Source organism: Ambystoma mexicanum, chromosome 7p (assembly GCF_040938575.1).
Source record: "Ambystoma mexicanum isolate Mex_15411 chromosome 7p, UKY_AmexF1_1, whole genome shotgun sequence".
NCBI lineage: Eukaryota > Metazoa > Chordata > Amphibia > Caudata > Ambystomatidae > Ambystoma > Ambystoma mexicanum.
The window spans coordinates 695,291,459-695,312,306 of NC_090939.1; the positions used below are offsets into that span (position 1 = coordinate 695,291,459).

Consider the following 20,848-nt stretch of genomic DNA (forward strand, 5'->3'; position numbering starts at 1 on the left):
AGTAAACTAGTTCGGACATGGCGGCTACTGAGACCACACAATTACACAGCCATAAGCATTGCATGTCATACTTGTCAGCTTGGTAGTGACTCATTGATGACAGGATCCAGTGTGTATTAGCATTCTGGTCTGGATGTACCCACAACAACCATGTTGGGTTCAGCCGAGGAATCCACTTGTTTATCCTCCTGAGGAGGGTTGCCCACTACCTTCAGGGAACAGGAACCCCCACCCCCCCTGGGAGCTTAATTGGGAACTGGTTCTTCAAAAGAAAAGACAGTCCTTTCATCACAATGGCCACCTCACATCAGGGTTATGATTACATAAGACCTTTTGATGTAGGCAGACCAAGGAAGGGGGCATAGTTAAGAGTATTCCAGGGGAGAGATTCAGTCCACAGAAGGATCCGACTATCCTGGATTTTGGTATGCATCCCAAACTTCCTGTCCCCCTTCCACACTTCCCGAAGACAAGGCACTCTGGGAATGACAGCACGGAATAGGCATTTCTGTAACGCTCACCTGGTTCCCACGGAGGCGCGGCGTCGAAGGCGCAGAACTCTGAAGATGGACAGGAAGGGCCCCTCTATTCTGGCTTCCCTGGCTCGTTGGATACCCTCCTTAGGGTTTGGAAGGATGAGCTCTCCATCCTGCTTCTGATGCAGGGGCGCGTTGAAACCCAGTTACTTCACTGGATTGAGGATTGATGGGAGTTCAGGTAAGCTTGACTGTTCAGGTAAGGCGCTGTAAAAGTTCTGTTCAAAAGTTCAAGCTTAATAATAATGTTTGTTGTCTAATTGCAGCAAGCGCTAATGCTTATGTCTTTTTCCCCTTAGGGGCCGGGGTTTGGAGTGCCGGAGATATGGCGCCGACCCGAAGTGAAACAGTTCTGGATGAGCGCTGAGGTAATGTCTTTGCATTCGCTCATTCAATGTCTTTGTCTTTTTTCCCCATTGGGGCCGGGGTCCGGAGATGCCAGGAAGCGGCAGGACCCGAAATGCAGTGGGAATAATCCAACAGGTAAGACTTAAAAGGAAACTGAGCTTTCCTTATTCCTTTTCTCCCTCTCACCTTTGTTCTCGTCTTTTTTCCTCTAGGCGCCGGGGCGTAGCTGAATCCGGAAGATCGCTGAAGATGGAAGCGCCTTGCAAAGGTGAGTAAAATGCAGCGCTGCAGCGATCGAAATGAAATGCCTTTAAAATGATGTCTTCCTTTTCAGGGCCGTTGGAGAAATGACTCCGGGATGCAGATTTAGCAGGTAAGGGCTTTTCTTCTCCTATTCTCTTCCTTTCTCCCCTTGCAGGTGTTCCAGGGTGCTGGCAGGCGTGGCTGAAGTCAGGATGCAGGAGCTGACACGGTGAGCGTCCAGCTGCTAGGTGCAGAACAACGCGAAGCAGGTGTGGCTGTTCGGGTGGGGTTTAAATAGCCTTGGAAGAAGTTCCTGGTATGTATCCTTCCACCAATCAGGTATGTATCCTTCCCTGACCACACCCGGGTGGTGAAGTAGTACTACAGGTTAAGTAGTCCCATTCAGGCCTCAAGAGGGCCTGGATGAAGCAGCAAGGTCTGCATCAGGTAAGTGTGCACCCAAGCACTTAAACACATATCCTCTTCTATGAGCCTGGCGCCTAAGGCGCCAGGACTGGGGTCCGCTATGAGCCTGGCGCCTAAGGCGCCAGGACTGAGTCCAAAAGGCCCCGACTTCGGCCCGCTGAGACTTCCCTGGGGAAAATGATGTCTGCCTCTGGGGTTGCTGGGCCCGGCCTGGCTCCTTAGAGGTAGGCATCATGACAATTTCTTACAGCAGCCAGGATTGGACCCGAACAGGTTTCATCTGGACAACTCTGCAGTAGCATTTTGCCTGTATTAGTGGGGGAAACCCTCCCATAGGTTGGTTCATTTTTGGAACACCTTTGGAGAAGGATTCAACTGGACCTCTGTTGGAAGTCTGGTCAACCCCAAAGTGCTCCAACAGGGAGGTGAAGACAGAGCGCCAAGGAAGAAGAAAGCTTTTCTCCCCAACAATCCCAAAGGCAAGGTTCGAAATTGAGGAAAGCTGGGAGCCATTTAGCTCCTGCCAATAGCCTAGACAAGCTAAGTTAGCTTAAAACCAACAGTTAACAGGAGCTACTTTTGGCTCACCGGGCCAACTGATGCTAAACAAACTATGTGAATTTAACTCTGTGCATTTGGAACAATCATTAGGGCACATCTGACATTTGAAGCATAAGAGGAAGTATATTTGAATTGTATGTGGAACTGCAGCAAAGCCAGCAGTGAGGCGGGCTATTCTTGCTGCATTTTCTTTTCCCCATGTTGCTGCTCTGTGGGGGGTGGAGGGGAGGCAGAACTGATCCATGCACCTGGACTGCATTTCAACAAAAAGCTGCTCCAGAAAACCAGCTAATGAGGTTGGGTGTTCACGCTGATCCTGACTTTCTTATATGTGTGCCAAGTCGCGGCAGTGACCCTGAGGCGCTGCTGTTAGATCTTGTTAAATACTGTCAAGGTTGCTGCAGGCTTATGGCAGGTTTACAGCTGTAGGAGCTGGACATTGGAAGCTTCTTTTTCATTGGCGCACACCCGATTACCTGATTGGGATTGGAAGCGGAGGAGGGGAGAGAGCTTGCTGGGGAACTTTTGAGCCTCACAACATTGATAATACATACCAGGCACAAATGGTTATACTTGGTGTTCGTTACTCAACAAAGCAACAATGTTTCAGTTACTTTGTTCCTGTACCCCTATACAATTAATCCCTTTTATATCGACATTCAAGTTTTCAGCAGCATTTCAAATAGACTTCGTTTCCTTGCATCAAGGGTTTCTGTGTACACATTTTTTCCTCTGCCCCATTTGCTCCACTTTAGCTCCCCTTCTGGCTGACAATCTGGGCATTTGGACTAGCTCTTAGTCCCAGCTCACTTCGCACACCGTGAACAGTAAACAGTACTTCCGTACTTTAGGGTGCGCTGGGACTTGAGCAGATATAGGCAGTTCCGGGTGATCCCTGGTGGGCGGGGTTACTTCAGTCAATCAGCTTAGCTGGCAAATTTTAAAGGGCCAGCTGTCTTTAAGTGTTGCAGCGAATTCACTCCTCCTGCTGCAGTCCTGTGCAGTTTCCACACCGTGCCAAGTCCAATAAAGCTGGCAGGCAGACTCTCCGTTCCAGCTCCACCACAGTAAACAGTACTTCCATACTTAACAGTGCTAACAATGTTAACAGTGAGGCCTAAAGCATGCACACTTGCCAAGGTGTCCTTAGTGGTTTTGAATGCTTACTCTGCCGCCCAATGAAGAAGTTCTCTTGTACTGGACTTTGTATAGTGTTGCAGTGGTTTAACTAAGTCGGCATAATCAAATACCCATTGTCTACCGTATCTTGCCATGCCCAAAAATGCTCTCATTTGAGTCTGAGGCTTAGGAACACTATTTCCGAGAGCCAGCTATGAACCTGTGGTGCAACAGAATATGTCCCAACTAATGTACCGTTCCCTACACAATTGTATTTTCTGCTTAGATGCTTTGTGCTTTTTAATTGCTAACAGTTAACACCTGGTATCTTTTTTGCATGCTTTGAGGGATCAAAATTTAGTTTTGAGAACGAGATACAACTAGCTCCTGGGTGTCCGCTATCACCAAGTAGGCAGATGCTACTGCTGCAGAACTAGTGAAGAGTACACAGCATACTGCAAATCTAATTTCCACACAAGATGCACACTAACGTTTTGCCTATTATAGTTAAATGTGCCCGAGATCTGTCCTAAATCATCTTTATTAACGTTCTCAAATACTGAAATGTGACATATGCATGTTTGTAAGGCACCAGTGGACCTGGGAAACCAAATGTAGCTCCTGAGAATGGTTGTTTTTAGCAAAGCAGGCCCTCCTATGCTGGAAGCAGGCGCTAAATAGTATCAATTTTGAACCCTGTGCTTCATATGATGGGGAGCCCAACAATAGATTGTCTACATCCTGTACCAAAAGTGTCTGTCCAGGGAATCCAAATTTCATCTATATCCTTCTTGAGTTGTTGTCAGAAGAGAGTGGGTAATTCGATGTACCACCGAGGGAGCATCATTCATGTATACGGAATTCCACGATGGGAAAATGTCAATAAAAATTGTCTTTCATGGGTGTTTGGGAATAGAGATGAAAGCCGAACACAGATGTATAAAAGTGAAGTGTGAAGCAGTCCGTGTGATGCAGGACAAGGTTGTGGCAGGGTTCGGTACCACTGGGAAAGTGGAATCAACTACTGCACATTTACAGCCATACAAATCTTGTGTCCCATCATGGCTCCTTGACAGCAGAATCTGAGTATTACAGGGATGAAATGTCAAACACTAGAAATCCCTGCTTTAATAAGACCTCGATTACTGGTGCTATACCAACATCAGCTTGTGGTCGCAAGGAATACACTACAGTTTCTCAGACTAGTTAGTCTCTCTTCAGGTTAGCCTTCCTAAAACAGCCTACTTAACAACCAGAGGTATTTGGGAACCGTATTAAGTCTTCAGGGTCTGAAGACTAACTATTATCCAAAACTGTTCCGGCCTCGCCTATAATACATGTAACATGGCCAGGGATGCCTCAGCGTTCTTTATGGGGAGATTTACAGATATCCTGTCCAGAGTAGAGTAAATGGTACCATTTCGTTTTCATAATAGGTGTTAAGGATTTCCAAAATCAACCGTGGGGCAAATTTGGGAGGTCAACCTATTATGTCGAACAGGAAAGAGACAGATGTCTAGCCAATCAAGTTAGGTAGCAGAGCTGCAAGACGTGAGAGTGGTCTAGGGCATCAATGAGCTACACAAAGCACTCCAACAGTTCAGTTCCTGTTAGGTGCTCAAATAAACAATTTTTAGGCCTTTAAAATACATACCAAAATCACTACCGTCATACACACACACACACACACACTCCTACAATTGGGGGTTCTCACAAGAACCCTTGCACTTAAATTTTAAAAAAAGTTAAACATACAAGCATGGCATTAGCAAGACTTTCAGTAACTGTGTGTAGTAAAGTGAGAGTAGAGAGAAAAAAAAAAGCATTTGCTTCAAAACCAGTAGGACACAGGTAAGTAATCAATTTAGCAAATCAGATGAAAAACACTAACTGGTAATCAAAAGTTCCCACTTCCACAATATATACTGTTCAGGTAGGTTCACTATTGAATTTAGCAACGTCATTGGTGCAGAGCAAGTGTTCCAAAAGTTTAGAACGGGGGGTCGGGGGTGCGAGGAGGGGAGGTCGGGTCAAAACAGGTATGTAAACTCAGCCCCCTTGTTCTGATTTTCCCAGAAACACGAATGGGGTTCTGGAATCTGTTGGGCCATGTACTTCAGTTCTTGGCTTGCTCAAGGGAGGGCCAGGGTCACAGTGCAGGGGTTGTTTTAGGACATAAGATTTTGTTTCGGTTGGTTGAGGTACCTGTATTTCGGTTCCTGGGACTCTCCAGCAGATCACCCTTGCGGAGCACGCAACCTCCAGGAAGTGAAGAAGACAGGATTCAACAATTCTTTCGATGGTGAACAAATGAGCAGGTCTTACACGGCTTTCACAGACTAGAAGGCTGAAAATGCAGGAGCAGATGTCTTGCAACACATGTTGAAGAACCTAAAAGTGTCAAGGATGCACTCATAACAGGGACGACTGCAGCGAGGTAGCCCAGGAGAGAGCTGGACAGTCCACCGGGGGGTGTTCCAGAGACCATCCCGAAGGATCCGTGTGCATGGGTCCTCAAGCAGGGGTTAAGACTGGTTGTTTCCACCAGTCCGGTGGTCAAAGCATTGACAAGGGCCTTCTTGAACACAGGACAGATGAGCAGGGCATCACCAAGGTTGCACTGATCTGATGCTGTTCAGCTGCAACGGTCGTGCTCAGATCTTCAGAGGGCTTGGCTCCAACGATATCTGTCGATTGGCTACAGAAGTCCTCTTTTTAGCCAGGATTTGGACTGGAACGCCACCAGGAACCACAATTGGTAAGGAACTGCACCATTCAAACAGGCATTGGCTATCCAATCAAGGATAGCCACTGGCCAAACATTCTGCCCAGCAACAGACACTCAGGCCTAAGGATGTGAACTGGGACCAGACAATCCCAGACACCACATCCAGCCACACACAATGCCACTTTGCCTGGGAAAGCAAAGGTTTTGCCTGGGAAAGCAAAGGTTTTGCCTGGGAAAGGACTTTCCATATAAAGCAATTCCATATCAGAGAGGGCAGGAAGGCGGCCAAAAGACAACATGACCAAAAAACAGGAGATGAAATGCACAAGTGCTTAGTAAATTTAAAAACATGTTAGTAAAATATCTGCTTCCACAAGCCCATCCTGGACAAATTGAATTTGTAACCAGGAAGTTACAAAAGAGAAAAAAAACTTAAAATAAAGGATACAAAGTATACTATCCGCACTTAACTTTAAGGTGATGTGTGCAGATTTAAAAATAAAAAATAATTCACTTAAGGGAGACAAAGTCTGTGGGTACCGATAGCCTTAAGGTCTGAACAGTTCGTCCATATGAATGAGCACAAGGGAAGTAAAGTCCAAGGCTTGCCTCCAAAACGCCAGGCCAGCAGCTAAAACAAGGCAAAAGGAAAGGTTTTCCCACAGAAATCTATGGGAGGAAGGCAGCAAAATTAAATGTGTTCCGTACAATAGGACACAGGTACAGAAGGGTTAAGGAGAAAAGCATATTGTTAAGTTACGGGCCCTGAAGTAACAGATACTGGCTCAGGCATACAGCGAGGAATGGGGGTGTTTGAAAAGCACACTACATTTAATGCAGGGTTGGAAATTACTGGGAGGCATTTAGCTCCTGGATAGGGCCAAGAAGAGCCTGGTTAGCTTGAAACCAATAGAGCTACCCGATGCTGCTTTTGCCTCCCAAAGGCAACTTGTGCCACACAAATATACTGTGAGGTGTCCGAAATATGAGGCGGACAACTTTTGGATGATTTCTCAGAATATGCAATGTTATTACATTATATATAGTTTAATGGCACAATCTGGTTAAAGAAAATCTGATATACACGGAATGATTTGTTTTCCTGACTCGTTGTACCTGTGCACACAACAGTGCAGTAAGAACTTTTTGTTGGCTCCTAGGTCCCAGGCCGCCATACCCTTCTCCCCCGTGTTAAGAGCTACCACACCACTCGGAGAGGGTAAGCCTTTCCCTCCCTACTGGAATTGAGATTTGACAATGCAGTGTTTTTATAACATGCCTACATAAGAGGTTGCAATTTGGAAAGTGATGCACTATCCCATCCCTCCCCCCTCCCTCCCTCCCTCCCGTCATCCCTACAGGTAGACGAGCAGAACCAGCGCAGACTACGCCATTCAATCAAGAAGCCGCACACGTTGTTGCCCTTATTCTAGCCCTGAGGAATGTGGCCTATCAACATAGTACCACAGAAACCGGTCGGCTATAGAACAATCTGACCTAGTGCCCAATACTATCCGCACTGTCTCAGCTTGTTCCTGTAGAGGATCCCCATATTTACACACCACGAGTCCCATACCATAAGGAAAACCTCATGAGAGGAACTTATTGAAGAACGCCGTCGTCTTTGTTTTTAGAAAAACCTGCACCTGCCAATACAGAGAAAACCTATTAAAAAAAAATACTGTCATTCATCTGCAAGGCAGCAGACGCATGTTGAGACCAAGGTGGTCCAACATGTGCCTTTTAGCACGTCAAAGTGCATCCTAGATGAGTTTGAAAACCCAGCCAGAGACACTGGCTTCTCTTAACCTGGTCTCACTCGATAAGCTGTGCGTTTTTTGTGCGAGTACGACATTCGGCAACTCACAGTTGGCAGTCCCAAAACAGTCCCTTGTGTTTTGTTTACTACATTATACATTTCATCAAGCGGCTCTCTATGCCTACCCTGATGAGTTATTGATAAGCAGGGAAATCCTCGAGGAAATACTCTAACCATCTGCGCCCCTAACCCTTAAGCATAAAATACACAAGAAAATATATGGCAATTCACAACAATGAATGGTATTTCTCATATATTCACAGTCTTTATTTATAACCTGAGTGAGCTTCCCTTACCCAGTGTTTCAAGTTAGGTACAGTTACAATGTAACAAAGAAACAAGGAAATCCGGGTTTGCAACAAAGTTCCAACTCAGTTCTTTACTCCTTCACTTTGTCAAGAGAAAGTTCTACTAAACAATGTTGAATCAGCAGAAAGATTTAATCTTCCTAGAATAGTAAATTTCCACTTCAACAAATAGCATCAATGCTATTCTAGGTCACGGTGCTTTGCCACAACTCAAATGTTGTAGAAGAAATGCAGTTCCTTGTCAGATTCAAAGAAACAACTTATGGCAAGGTAAAAGAAACAGTTTTTTGGTAGCACTTCCGAGTCTCTCTTTATAAATCACAGTTAATATCTTTGTCAGGATGACTTCACAGCACCACTACTTTCACCTGGACAACTCGCATACCAGGTTAACTTCTCTAAGGATTCACCATGCGGGTCTACTCTCCTGCCCCATAGTGTTCCACATTCAATTGAATTTCTGAAGTTTCAAATCTACTGACAACCATAGGATTTATCACGGCTTCAACAATCTGCAACTTTGTGATTTTATTTGTAACTTTCCAGAAAAGACTATATTCACATCAGTGTTCCTCAACACCTTCATGTAGGCAAGGTCCTCTTCCTCGGACCATTCACCTTTCAGAAGGGCGGCCTCTTTGCCATTTGCCTTTCTGCAACATTAATATTTACCACAGCTCGAGCAGTTTGCACCTTTGTGACGTCGAATAACTTTTCAGAAACGACAAGATCCACTTTAGAGCCCCTCAAAACGTCCAAGTAAGCAAGGCACTCTTCTTCTGGACATTCACTTTGTCAAAAGGGCAGCCTCTTTGCCATTCTTGTCTGTCACAACAACCAAACTTGACCTTAATGAATTCTATCTCATTGCCTTATGGCTTTGGCAATGTGCGTTACTAGTTTTTAGGGAACATTGACAATCATCAGGCTTCACCTTAAACAACCTTGCATTCGCCTCTTTGCTTTCTGCCCACCAAAGCAGTTTCATTGAATGCCTGTTAATCTCTTTTGGCTTAGGGCAATGCGTGCACCCCTCTTGGCTTAAGGCAATGCTTGCACCATGCTTGTCTTGGAAAAATGTTGGGTTCACGCTTAGCTTGAATGCTTATTTCACTCTTGGGTTGGGCAATGCTTGTTCCCTCAAACTCACAATTCAATGTTCTGTCATTTAAATTCAGTACTACTTCAACAGCTCCACAATTGACTCTACGGTTAACCATCTCAGAATTACTTTTAAAGCACACGCAACCAGTCTCATCTGTTTTCAGAGGTTTGAATATTCAATTAACTTGGTTCAGAGTATTTTACTCTTACGCGAGTGCTATGGAAGAAGTTTACTCACACGCGAGTGACTTCCAATTGTCCGACAATAAATAGTCGGTTTATTACTGCTTCACTCATACGCGAGTGATTCTGCTTGGCTACAGTTGCCTGCCTTTGCGACCACAAGGGTTCAGACTGCTCGATAATACTCACCGGCTGCAGTCGTGCTCCCTTTGCGTGCTGCAGGACTTCAATTGCTTCTGGCTTTATTTGGATACACACTCTTCCTCTGTGAAGGCGTCTTCGTCTCAGCCAAGCAGTGAGCGAGCTCGGTGTCCAGTCGAATGAAATAAGTCGACTTGCAAAAATATCGGGAAAAAAAATGTCGAAAAAAAAAAAACAAATGTGTTTTTTTTATTTATATGTTTTTTGGCCTTTAGCTGGTAAAAATAAACAGGGGGTTGGGGGGGGGTGCCCCCTCCCATTAAAAAAAAAAACAAAAAAAAAAAATTTTGTAATTCGATGTTTTTCATTCGACTTTTTGACTATAAACCACCGAGCTCCTCTCGCTCCTAGGACCCTCGGATGTACACCAACTCTCAGCCACGGTCTCTTGCTGTGCAATCAGGTTGACATGGGGAAAGGCTTCTGCCTGCGCATCCTCGGCACTTCAGATTTAGGGGGAACAGGACCCGCTAAGGACAGGCAGGCAGAATCTGCTTGGCCAAAGTCCTGGCATCCCTTGTTTCCACCAGCTTCTGCTTTGATTGCCAACAACACGCTCTTGCTCTGCTGCTATGACTATTCCAACTCCATTGAATGGCCAGCACCTGAGGGGACCTTTTAAGGCTCTCTGCTTCCCTCAAGTTAAGGGTAATTATGCTCGACTACCCCTGCAACTTTGCTCTTACGCCCGCTTCCTCGTCCGAGTACTCAGGAGATTATGGGGCTTTTAGTCCCAACCAACAGAAAAAGGATTTGTTAGCTTTTTATTTTTAAATGCAGTTTTATTTTAAGGCATTATTTATAGGTTTCATGTCGCTGTACCTGATTTTCGACTTTGGAAGTCTCAAATGGCGTTTCCTTCCTTGGGATATTTAAAGAAGTCACACCCGCTTTGTTTCGGGGGTGAACTCAGTTGTGGAACCATTGTCGCGATTTGCAGATAAATTCCTGCAACCATTGGTGAAAAAGATGGCTTCTTTTGTACTATACCTCAGAAATGATTTGTGTGGTGTAGAGGGGATGGATTTCGATCCACAAACAGAGATCTTGGTTGGCCTGGATGTAGTGGCTTTATACACGAGCATTCCCCAGAGAGCTTCATTGGAGGTGCTAGAGGAGAAACTGCTCAGAGACCATATTGTGAAAACCACTCTGGTGTCTTTCCTCCTTTGGTGTGCGGAAATGGCCCTAGTAGAAAGCTACTTTCATTTCAACTGAGAATTCTTTAAACAAATACAAGGGACGGCTATGGGTGCAAACCTGGCCCTGAGTGTAGCCAACCTTTACATGGAGGGCTTTGAGGTTAATGCAATCATGAATGCGACCAACCCTTTCATCAGCCACATTAGAAAATGGCGCTGCTATATAGATGACAATCATCTGGACTGACAATGGACAAGAACTGGATCTGTTCTTTGAATGGATCAACCGACAGAACCGTTTTTTACGCTTTACGCATCAACACAGCGTTAAATCCATAGATTTTCTAGATATTACCATCTCTGTCGATCCCGGGACCAAGAAACTGTACATGAAACCATTTAACAAGCCCATGGATAGAAAGTCTCTGCTACATTACTCTAGCTTTCACCCCCCCCCCCCCCGTCATGTACGGGATAATTTACCACTGGGTCAATTTCTAAGACTAAAAAACAGCAACAAGAAAACAGACTCAGGTGGAAGCGGAGAAAATGAAAGATAAACTTACAGACATAGGCTACCCACATAAAGTTACTCAAGTCGCATGGAAACGGGCTAACAACAACAATAGAGGAGCACTTCTGGAATATAGAGCACAGCGGGCACAGAAAGATAAATCTAAACAAATAGTGTTCGTAAATACATACATCCACCTTTCTAACGGAATCAAGACAATCATTGGTAAGAACTGGCATATCCTAGAGAAAAATGAACCTATAGCAAGACTAATCATTGCATTCAAGAGGAGCCGCAATGTGAAGGAATACATAACAAGGAATGACGCGAGTAGGAAACCAATGAAACAAAGAAACACTACCACAACAATGGGGGGTTTCACGATTTAGTGGGACATGTACGATGTGGCAAATGTACGGTTTGTCCTTTCACCTTCAGAAGTACAGCGGGGATATCGGGTTGACATTATGGCAACAAAAAACATTCACAAACTGCAACTCTAATATGGTCATCTATGCAGTATGGTGTCCCTGCAAAAAAAATGTATGTGGGGAAAACAGACAGGAAAATAAAAATCCGGATTGGTGAACATAGGAGCTGCATTAGGAATAGGGCTCGAAATGCACCTCTAGTAGACCACTGGATCGAGTATAGCCACACTGTGGATGACCTGAGCTGGACCATTCTATATAAACAAAAACCACTCATGGATGGGAACAAAGATAAAAGGACATCTCAAAAAAGAACAACAGTTGATCTTTCTCACCAATAGTATGAACACAGGACTTAATGAGAAAATTGATTGGTGGGTATAAGAACCAGGGTATGTAGCCAGCTGACCAGATACGACAATTGGATTTGTCCACATCGTCTGATGGCTTGATACTCATCTGGCCAGCAGTACTAAATAATTTACAAATGTTCGGAGCTTGTGACATCTCACCTGTGAAGGCTCTCTTTTGAACAAACCTACTGGCAAATGTAAACTTAGAATCAATAGCGAAACATTGGAGGCAGCTAATAGCTCCCTTGCAACATGTGCTGTCACACCGGGTTCTTTTGCCCACAGTTTCAAGAAAGGCTATGTTATACTGTTAGCAGCACTAAATCATACAAATCTTCAGAGTTGGTGACATCTCACCTGTAAAGGCTCTGGTTAGGAGTGACGCGACGCATAACACTGTACAGCGGGGCGGGAGAGTTCTGTCGGAGATGGGCACCAGGGTCGGTGACCAGCAACAGGTGCATGCGTGATTTTGGAACGCAAGGAATACAGCTGTCGGACATGTCTGACGAACGAAACCCGAATCCTATCACTACAACTGATCGGGTGTGTGATATTTTACCACTTCAAGCACCAACTGAGTATAATACAGTGTAGGACCTTTTACATTAAAGCATGAGAGATCTGTAGACCGAGCCAAAACGCTGTAATCTGCAATCAATAATGCTGCATGCGTGAGTTAGTAATGCAGGAATAAAACGGCCAGAAATGTGTCCGACAAACCCAAGCCTCTCCGGAAGTAGATGGTGCCAGAGAGATGCTGAGCTCAACACAGTGGGTGGACGCGGTAGCGTTACGGGACTAAAAACGGTAAGCAACTATGGGTTGTAGTGAATGAATATAACAGTCACATCTACGGAGTCAACTAAAGGGAGGTTGTAGTTGGCAGATTAGATGACAAAGTAGTTTTTCCTTCTAGCAAGGGCACCTGAGTATTTTATACATGACTGGACCCTATTTGACTTCTAAAAGCCGATGCAACAGACACAGACACATAACTATAGTTTAATGGATAAACAACTGTGCCTGTTCCTTCTGCATTGACAGCCTCACGGACGGCCATATGATACGCGAGGACCATTTTTCGTTGGCTTTTGCTGGAACCCGTGTAGATACAGAAACGGAGATGACCATCTGCAAACGTAGACCTTCATTATGAGAAGGCAATAAGACGAGATTGAAGCACATGAACTTGTTTGACTATCGCATTGAGGGGAGGTAACTGTATATAGTCCAACACAAACTAATACTTACCCAGGGTAAATAACCGACCCATTGACATCGGTCTGTGTAGATCCCCTGAACTACTGATATACGGGTCAAGAAGTGACGAGTAACACAAATATGGGAAGTGAAGCGGAAAGGAAGTGAACCTCAATTTCCTCGCGAGAAGGAATTGCCACAGGGACTCGCTTAATGGGGTGAGCCTGAATAGGGTATAAGAATGAAATCAAAAGATAAATGATGGATGTTTACCTAATGAGTTTTCCCCCCATTGTGTAGAGTTACCTTTTGTTAACAATGGCGAGATGGCTCCTTCCCTAACCAACCCTCATTTCACAACCCCAAGGACTTGATGACATGTTACAGCCACTGTATAAGCTACAGAATGGTGAGTGGAATCTACCAGTATCATGGGTAATCAGTGAACATGACTTAGAGAGTAGAGCACTACAGAGATCATGAGTGAATGTAAATCACCATTAGAAGAAACCAGTAAGCTTGGGATATAGAGAGCTAGGGTGCAGCAAAAGGCACTCAGGATAGAACACAAGCATTAGGAATTGCACCGCCATGGTGATGGGACTGTTTAAGTTGCACGGACGTAACTCTACTGTACGATGATGTCGTTAGACACTAAGCCAAGACTCTGGTTACTTAGCAATAGCCGTCTGAGAGCTGAGCAGCACGAGTAGGTTACCGATATTCCTATTCTTTGTCTCATTGCTTCCTTGTAGGAGGAGATCTCCTTCCGGGTATACGGACCAAAGGGTAATACGAACCCATGGACTAAGAAAAGTATTATAACCCTGAGAATGATACTACAAAAGACCGTTGTTTAGTTGAAACCGATGGGCTTTTGTTGTTTTGTTACTGTAATGTGCTGCATGCTTTACTAACCTCTTACGCTAGCCCCGGAAGAATTTCCGAGTATTCAATACGAGACACTAAGATCGGAAAGAAACATGTCGGGCAAAATGTGTGGGCACAATGTGTGTTTATTGAATGATAATTTGAAAGTGAATGAAAAACAGACTGAATGGAATATGAGTTGGAGTGAGATGTGTATATTGAGGTATGGCCCAGTGTGAACATTAGCACAGCACAAGACACTCTTTTTGCATGTGTAGTTGAACTAATATGTTAACTGTTGAGGGGTAAAGTTCTTGCATATAGCGTAGTGAATGGGTCTTCCTGTCTTTTCAATGTAGAAGGCTTGTTAGACATTAAAATACACCAAGTGGATCGGCCACCAGGGGGCGCACTGACGATCACCTCCGTGTGAGCTCCTTAGTCACAGGCCCCAAAAGTGACCTGAGCCCCCACTTTTGCCCCCCCCCCCGTGCCCAACAACAGCTGATTGAGCCGTCGGAATTACCCCCCCCCACCCTTAGAGCGAAAATCCGACAAAAATCAGACCCCCCATTCAGGAGAAAAGTCCGTCCGAATGCGCCTCCCCCCCACCACAGGCGTCCACCAGCTGAAAGACAGGCCGCGATCACACGCAGCCCACGGTACTCGGCCCCTCACTCCATCCCCCCGGTGGAGGATGCGGACCCTGCTGCGACTCCTTGGACAGCCACGGCCACACCACCGCTCCCGCGTTCCTCGGGAGCTGGACGAACGCCTTTCGTGGACGCTCCTACGTGCACTCCATGTGCACTCCTGCGCGCCTCCGTACATCAGTCCCACGCCTGATACAGCCAGCCTGCAGAGCGGGTGAGTGCCCACCCCTCCGAAGTGCTCCCAACCCGCCTTACCCGAACCAGGGCCCATTTTCACCCTTGGAGCGCTCACTATCCGGGGCCTGAACACGATCTGCTGAGCGTGGGGTGCGGACGAGGCCCCCGCCCCTCTGCTGTCACTGAGAACCAGGAGGCGCCGCGCCCAGGGACAGTGCGCACGCCTGTGAGGGCCTTTCACTGATCGCCTTGCCCCACGCCACGAAGGCTTCCGGGGCGGGCCTCCCACACGCCCGACTCACTCAGCACCCTCATCCAGATACCCCCAGGGGACCCCGTCCAACACAGCAATAAGGGCCCATAGAGGGTGGCCCCCAACTTCCAGATGAAGCCGCTGGCACCTCACGCTCCATATACTGGCCTCAACGTCGCTCCCCCGCCCTGTTTAACAACCACCACACAGACTTTTAAAGCCACCTCCAGTATACTGTGTGCCACACCCGCCTCCCAGCTACGAGGCACATAACCCCCTCGGAATCTGTCTCCCAAGGCCACAGTTCACACGGCAACAAACTCAAACTTGCACCAAGACTACGCAGAGGGTTGGGCCCCCCCCCACTCCTGGGGAGTGTGCCCTCCTCTGGGAAAACACCAAGCTCTTGCCCGACCAGGACAGGGATAGGTGGATCGACAACAGAATGTAACGGGATACCCCAATGTGCCCACCCCCCACGCCAACTGAAGCCAAGACCCCCAGGGGACCCCGTCCAACACAGCAATAAGGGCCCATAGAGGGTGGCCCCCAACTTCCAGATGAAGCCGCTGGCACCTCACGCTCCATATACTGGCCTCAACGTCGCTCCCCCGCCCTGTTTAACAACCACCACACAGACTTTTAAAGCCACCTCCAGTATACTGTGTGCCACACCCGCCTCCCAGCTACGAGGCACATAACCCCCTCGGAATCTGTCTCCCAAGGCCACAGTTCACACGGCAACAAACTCAAACTTGCACCAAGACTACGCAGAGGGTTGGGCCCCCCCCCACTCCTGGGGAGTGTGCCCTCCTCTGGGAAAACACCAAGCTCTTGCCCGACCAGGACAGGGATAGGTGGATCGACAACAGAATGTAACGGGATACCCCAATGTGCCCACCCCCCACGCCAACTGAAGCCAAGACCCCCTTATCAGGGGCCTCACCTCATGCAACCCCTCCCCTCCGGAGCCGCTACACGGACCTGCATCGATATCTGGGCTCCCACACCACAGCATCGGGCCCACCGACAGAAACGAACCTGAACGGAGAGTAGAGCCCCTGGACCCAGGGCGTGTGCCTCCTCCCATCTAAGGGCTCCTGATCCAAGGGACACCCCCCCGGCGTCCCACAGCACAGCTCACGAGCCACCCAACACACCAGGGCAGAGCGTAGGGCCCACACTCCCGGGGCGCGTGCCTCCTTGCATGTAAGGAGTTTATGAACGTTAAATGCAAATTAGCCAGATACACCTATACCCCGCTGCCTCTGGCTCCCGAACCAAGAACAAGAATGTCACTAGATGCCTCGGAGACGGGAGCGGCAGCCACCAAGGGAGACATTGCCGCCCTTCTAAGTGAAATTCGGAACATGGGGGCCAACCTCTGAGGTAAAATCGACAAAATGACTCAGAGGGTGGACAATATCAAGGAACGGCTAGAGGGAGTCGAGAACAACCAAGCCTCAATTGACATCCTGGAGGCCCAAATGAACTCAGAATACGAAATATAGAGAAGAGGGAGGACGAAATTCGCCTTAAGATGGACGATTTGGAAAATAGAGAGAGAAGAAATAACCTACGTTTTTTTGGGATTCCGGAGCGCGAAGGGGAAACGGAAGAAGACCTCAAACAAACAATACACAACATTGTCAAAATTCTAACGGCAGACGAAGATATCGAACTCAAGACCGAGAGGATACACAGAGCAGGCAGCCCCCCAGGTGGCCAGAGATCGGTCCTCGCCAGATTCCACAGGTATCAGGACAGAACAAGGATACTCGCTAAAGCCAGAACCAGGGGCATCCTCACTCATGGGGTGGGCCCATATCACCATTTTACAGGATCTATCCTAGCGCACATTGGCCCTACGCCGTCTTTGTAGCCCCCTCACGAGATGGCTTAAAGATCAAGGCAGGAAGTACAGATGGGGATATCCCTTTTCCCTCGCGTTTGAACATGGTAGCAGGAAGATACTACGCCGCTCGGAGGAAGAAGTCGGGGAATGCATCGCAGACCTCCTTGGGACGGCCCCGGGGGAGGGGAGCACAGGACGCTCCAGCACAGGACAGATCGAGATGGGAACTCCAGGGCCCAAGAAGGAAAAGAGTGAAGGGATCCAGAAAGTACAGGCGACCCAATGACACGCCTGACAACAAGTGACACTCTTCGCCCAAGTACTGTATTCCTGCAATGTTTACTGCGAGGGTTTCTACAAAAGGACCTACTTACGTTCCGGATCTCGGCACTCCCTTATTAATGGTCCCATCTCACGGCACGTGAACTGCCTGGAACGCAAGCACAAGCTGCCGAAGTTGTTGTTGGTCAACATAATGTTGTTTGTGACAAAGTTTCACATAGGGGGGGGGCGGGGGCTCAAAATGGTATGTTTATGATAGTTGTTGACTGGGCCGTGCGGTTACGACCCTTGCTGGTGGTCCGATAGTAGACCATCTGTTTACATCCAGTCCAATTCGGACGCCATCGCAATAAGACATAGACCCTCATTGAAGGAGCGAAGAGCAACGAGACAAGACAGAGGGCAACGGGTATGATGTTCAACACCCTGAAATGGAGGGTGGGAGGCGGGGAGGAGGGGGGGCCGGGAGGCAGAAAATGGTACAGCCCCAGTTTTTCAGGGGCACCTATTTGATCACTTCCTTCACGGCGACCATCCACGATGAGCGACACAACATGATGCGCGAACTCAAAGAACACACCTCTGATCGACGGACATGACAACCGAAATGACAGTCATAGTACACTCAAAATTGGCACATTGAACGTTAAGGGATTGAATTCTCCCACCAAGAGATCGCTAATCTACAGAGAGTTCAAGACAGCAAAACTTGACATCCTCTTTCTACAAGAAACCTGATACACCAAAGGAAAGGAGAGGAACATTCTGGGCACCAAAGCTGGCATCGAATACTGGGGCCCCCTTAAGAAAGCATGAGTCTGCATCTTAATCAACAGAGCAGTTTGGTTCGAACACCTTAAAACCTGGGCTGACGCAAGTGGTAGAGCACTTGTGCTTGTCGGCAAAATACAGGACACCATTCTTACGCTCACATCCATATATGCGCACAACGCTGGTCAGTTCAGGTTCCTCCAACAAACAATCCCCAAGGTCATGATTGAAGCAGAAGGCGAAGTGATCCTGGGAGGCGACCTAAATTCATGGATGGATCCACACCTAGATAGACAAGCAGGCAACCCACTCGCAGCCCCCCCCCCAGCTGGACCAGGTCGCTCACAGGTCACAGAAATGATGGAGGCCTACAACCTCAAGGACGCATGGAGACACATGAACCGGAATTCAACAGGCTTCACTTTCTACTCTGCACCACACGCAACGTTCACCAGAATTGACTACATATACCTCACCCCTCAACTCACCGTGGCTATGGCCGAATCCAACATATTTCCTGTAACATGGTCAGATCACAACATGGTCACAGTTACTGTTGACCGGATGGCTCTACCCCAGAGGAGCTCTAAATGGCGATGACGAGACACTCTTCAAAGACCCGATTTTCGAGATCAGATGGAGCAGGACATCACTCACTACTTTGAACAAAATAACACAGGCGAGACCTCGCTCAATACTGTATGGGAGGAAGGCAAAGCCACCTGGAGAGGTCTACTCATTAAGGATCGGGTCACTAAGAAAAGGGAACACCAACTCATAGAAAATAGACTCCGAAAAGAAATTGCTCAGCTTGACCTCATTGCCCGATCCTCAGCCTCCGACAGACTAAAGAACATAGAACAAGCCAACAAGAGGGAAGAACTGCGGCAACTAGAAACTGGTAGCATTGTGCACAAACTCCAACGCCTCAAGCAGAAACAACACGAACATGGAGACAAGGCGGGTGCCTTACTAGCTGCAAGACTCCGAGCGCAACGCAAAGAGCGATGGGTCCCAACAATACACAATGGTGAATAACCCCATGACCACCGTCCTCCTAATATCCCGGAAGTCTTCGCCGACTTCTACGAAAAGCTGTATACTTCCGATACCACCCCACATCCAGAAGCGATCAACGAATATATGGACAAAAAGCCCCTTCCGTCCCTTCCCCTGGACGTGGCACAAACCATACACGCCCCGATCACGGGTGAGGAGATTGAAGAGGCGATCAAAAGACTTCCCGCCGGGAAAGCCCCTGGTAACGACTGCTACACGGCAGGCTTCTATAAAACTTTTAAGGATGCCCTCCTCCCATTCCTGGTCGAGCTTTTTAATAATATACTTCAATCAGGCATCACGCCGGGAACCTTTTCAGAAGCATTAATAACTGTGATACCCAAGGAAGGCAAGGATCCCACCCTGCGCGCCTCCTACTGGCTCAATTTCCCTCTTAAACATTGACGCGAAAACTTACACAAGAGTCCTTACTGCGCGCCTTGAATCTGAAATGCCAACGATAATCCATAATGATCAGGTGGGTTTCATCCTTGGGAGGCAAGGTCCGGACTCTACCCGGAAGACCCTCCACCTCATACACGAGGCTAGAGAAATGCCAAACACGCCCGCACTATTTTCAACCGACGCCGAGAAGGCATTCGACAGTCAAGTGGCACTTTCTAGAAGCCACGCTGATGAAAATAGGCCTGGGATCTGTTCTCCAACGAGGGATCAAAGCCGTCTACACGGCGCCATGTGCATCGGTAGCAGTAAACTCCCAATACTCCCGCTGGTTCCCCCTTAGTAGAGGAACAAGACAAGTATGCCCTCTCTCGGCAATGCTCTTCGTGCTATCACTGGAACCCCTCGCCCAGACACTCCGAGCAGACCCCGATGTAGAGGGACTGCGAGTAAACGGCAGAGAGTACAAGCTGGCCCTGTACGCAGACGACATCCTGCTTCATGTACAAAATCCGATGTCATCAATTCCCCGAGCGATGCGCCCGATAGAAGAATATGGCACACTGTCAGGCTTCAAAATAAATAAAACCAAATCGATCCTCTTCCGGCTCCACGAACCAAGAACGCCCGCCCCCCCCCCCCCCACCGGTCCACCAAGCGGACCTGGAGACCCTAGGACTAAGCATCGGAGGCCCAACAATGAGAAACCTGGGGATCAACCTAACAAGAGATCTCTAACATCTGTACGAGACAAACTTTCCCCCAACTCCTTGACGCGCTCAAAGCAGACCTTGCAAAATGGAAACCGCTTACGATCTCCTGGATGGGATGTCTAAATGCCATTAAGATGGTGAGCCTGCCATGTTTCTTGTACCCCTTCCAGGTCCTTCCCCATCACAACCCCGGAACAATTCTTCAAACACGTCAAGAAAGCTGTATTAGATTTCCTTTGGAATAGGAAAAAACCTAGAATATCATATGAAACCCTGATTCTACCAAAAGAGCAAGGAGGAGTGGGTCTACCGGATATTGAACGATACTACCAGGCAACTCAGCTTAGGATCCCGATTCCACACCTGCGTGACAGAAAGGACCTGCAATGGGTCCAATTAGACAATGATAATCTGACCCCCCCCCCTCCCCCGTTATCCTCGCTGTGTGGTTATGGGTCCCCAGGCCGAAACTGACGAGAAGATTACGCAACCACCCAATACTGGGGACGTTGTGGAACATATGGAAGGAAGGGAAGGGAATGTCCGGAGTCACCACGTGTCCCTCTGAGCCATCTCGGTTCCCCCGGGATCAGA

General features: G+C 47.6%; 1 protein-coding gene across 3 annotated transcripts in view; it reads right to left on the bottom strand.

Moving 5' to 3' along the window:
- The window catches only part of ZNF654 (zinc finger protein 654), a 389,308-nt gene that overhangs the window by 337,675 nt on the left and 30,785 nt on the right, over positions 1-20,848 (bottom strand). The gene's annotated exons all lie outside the window — the stretch shown is intronic.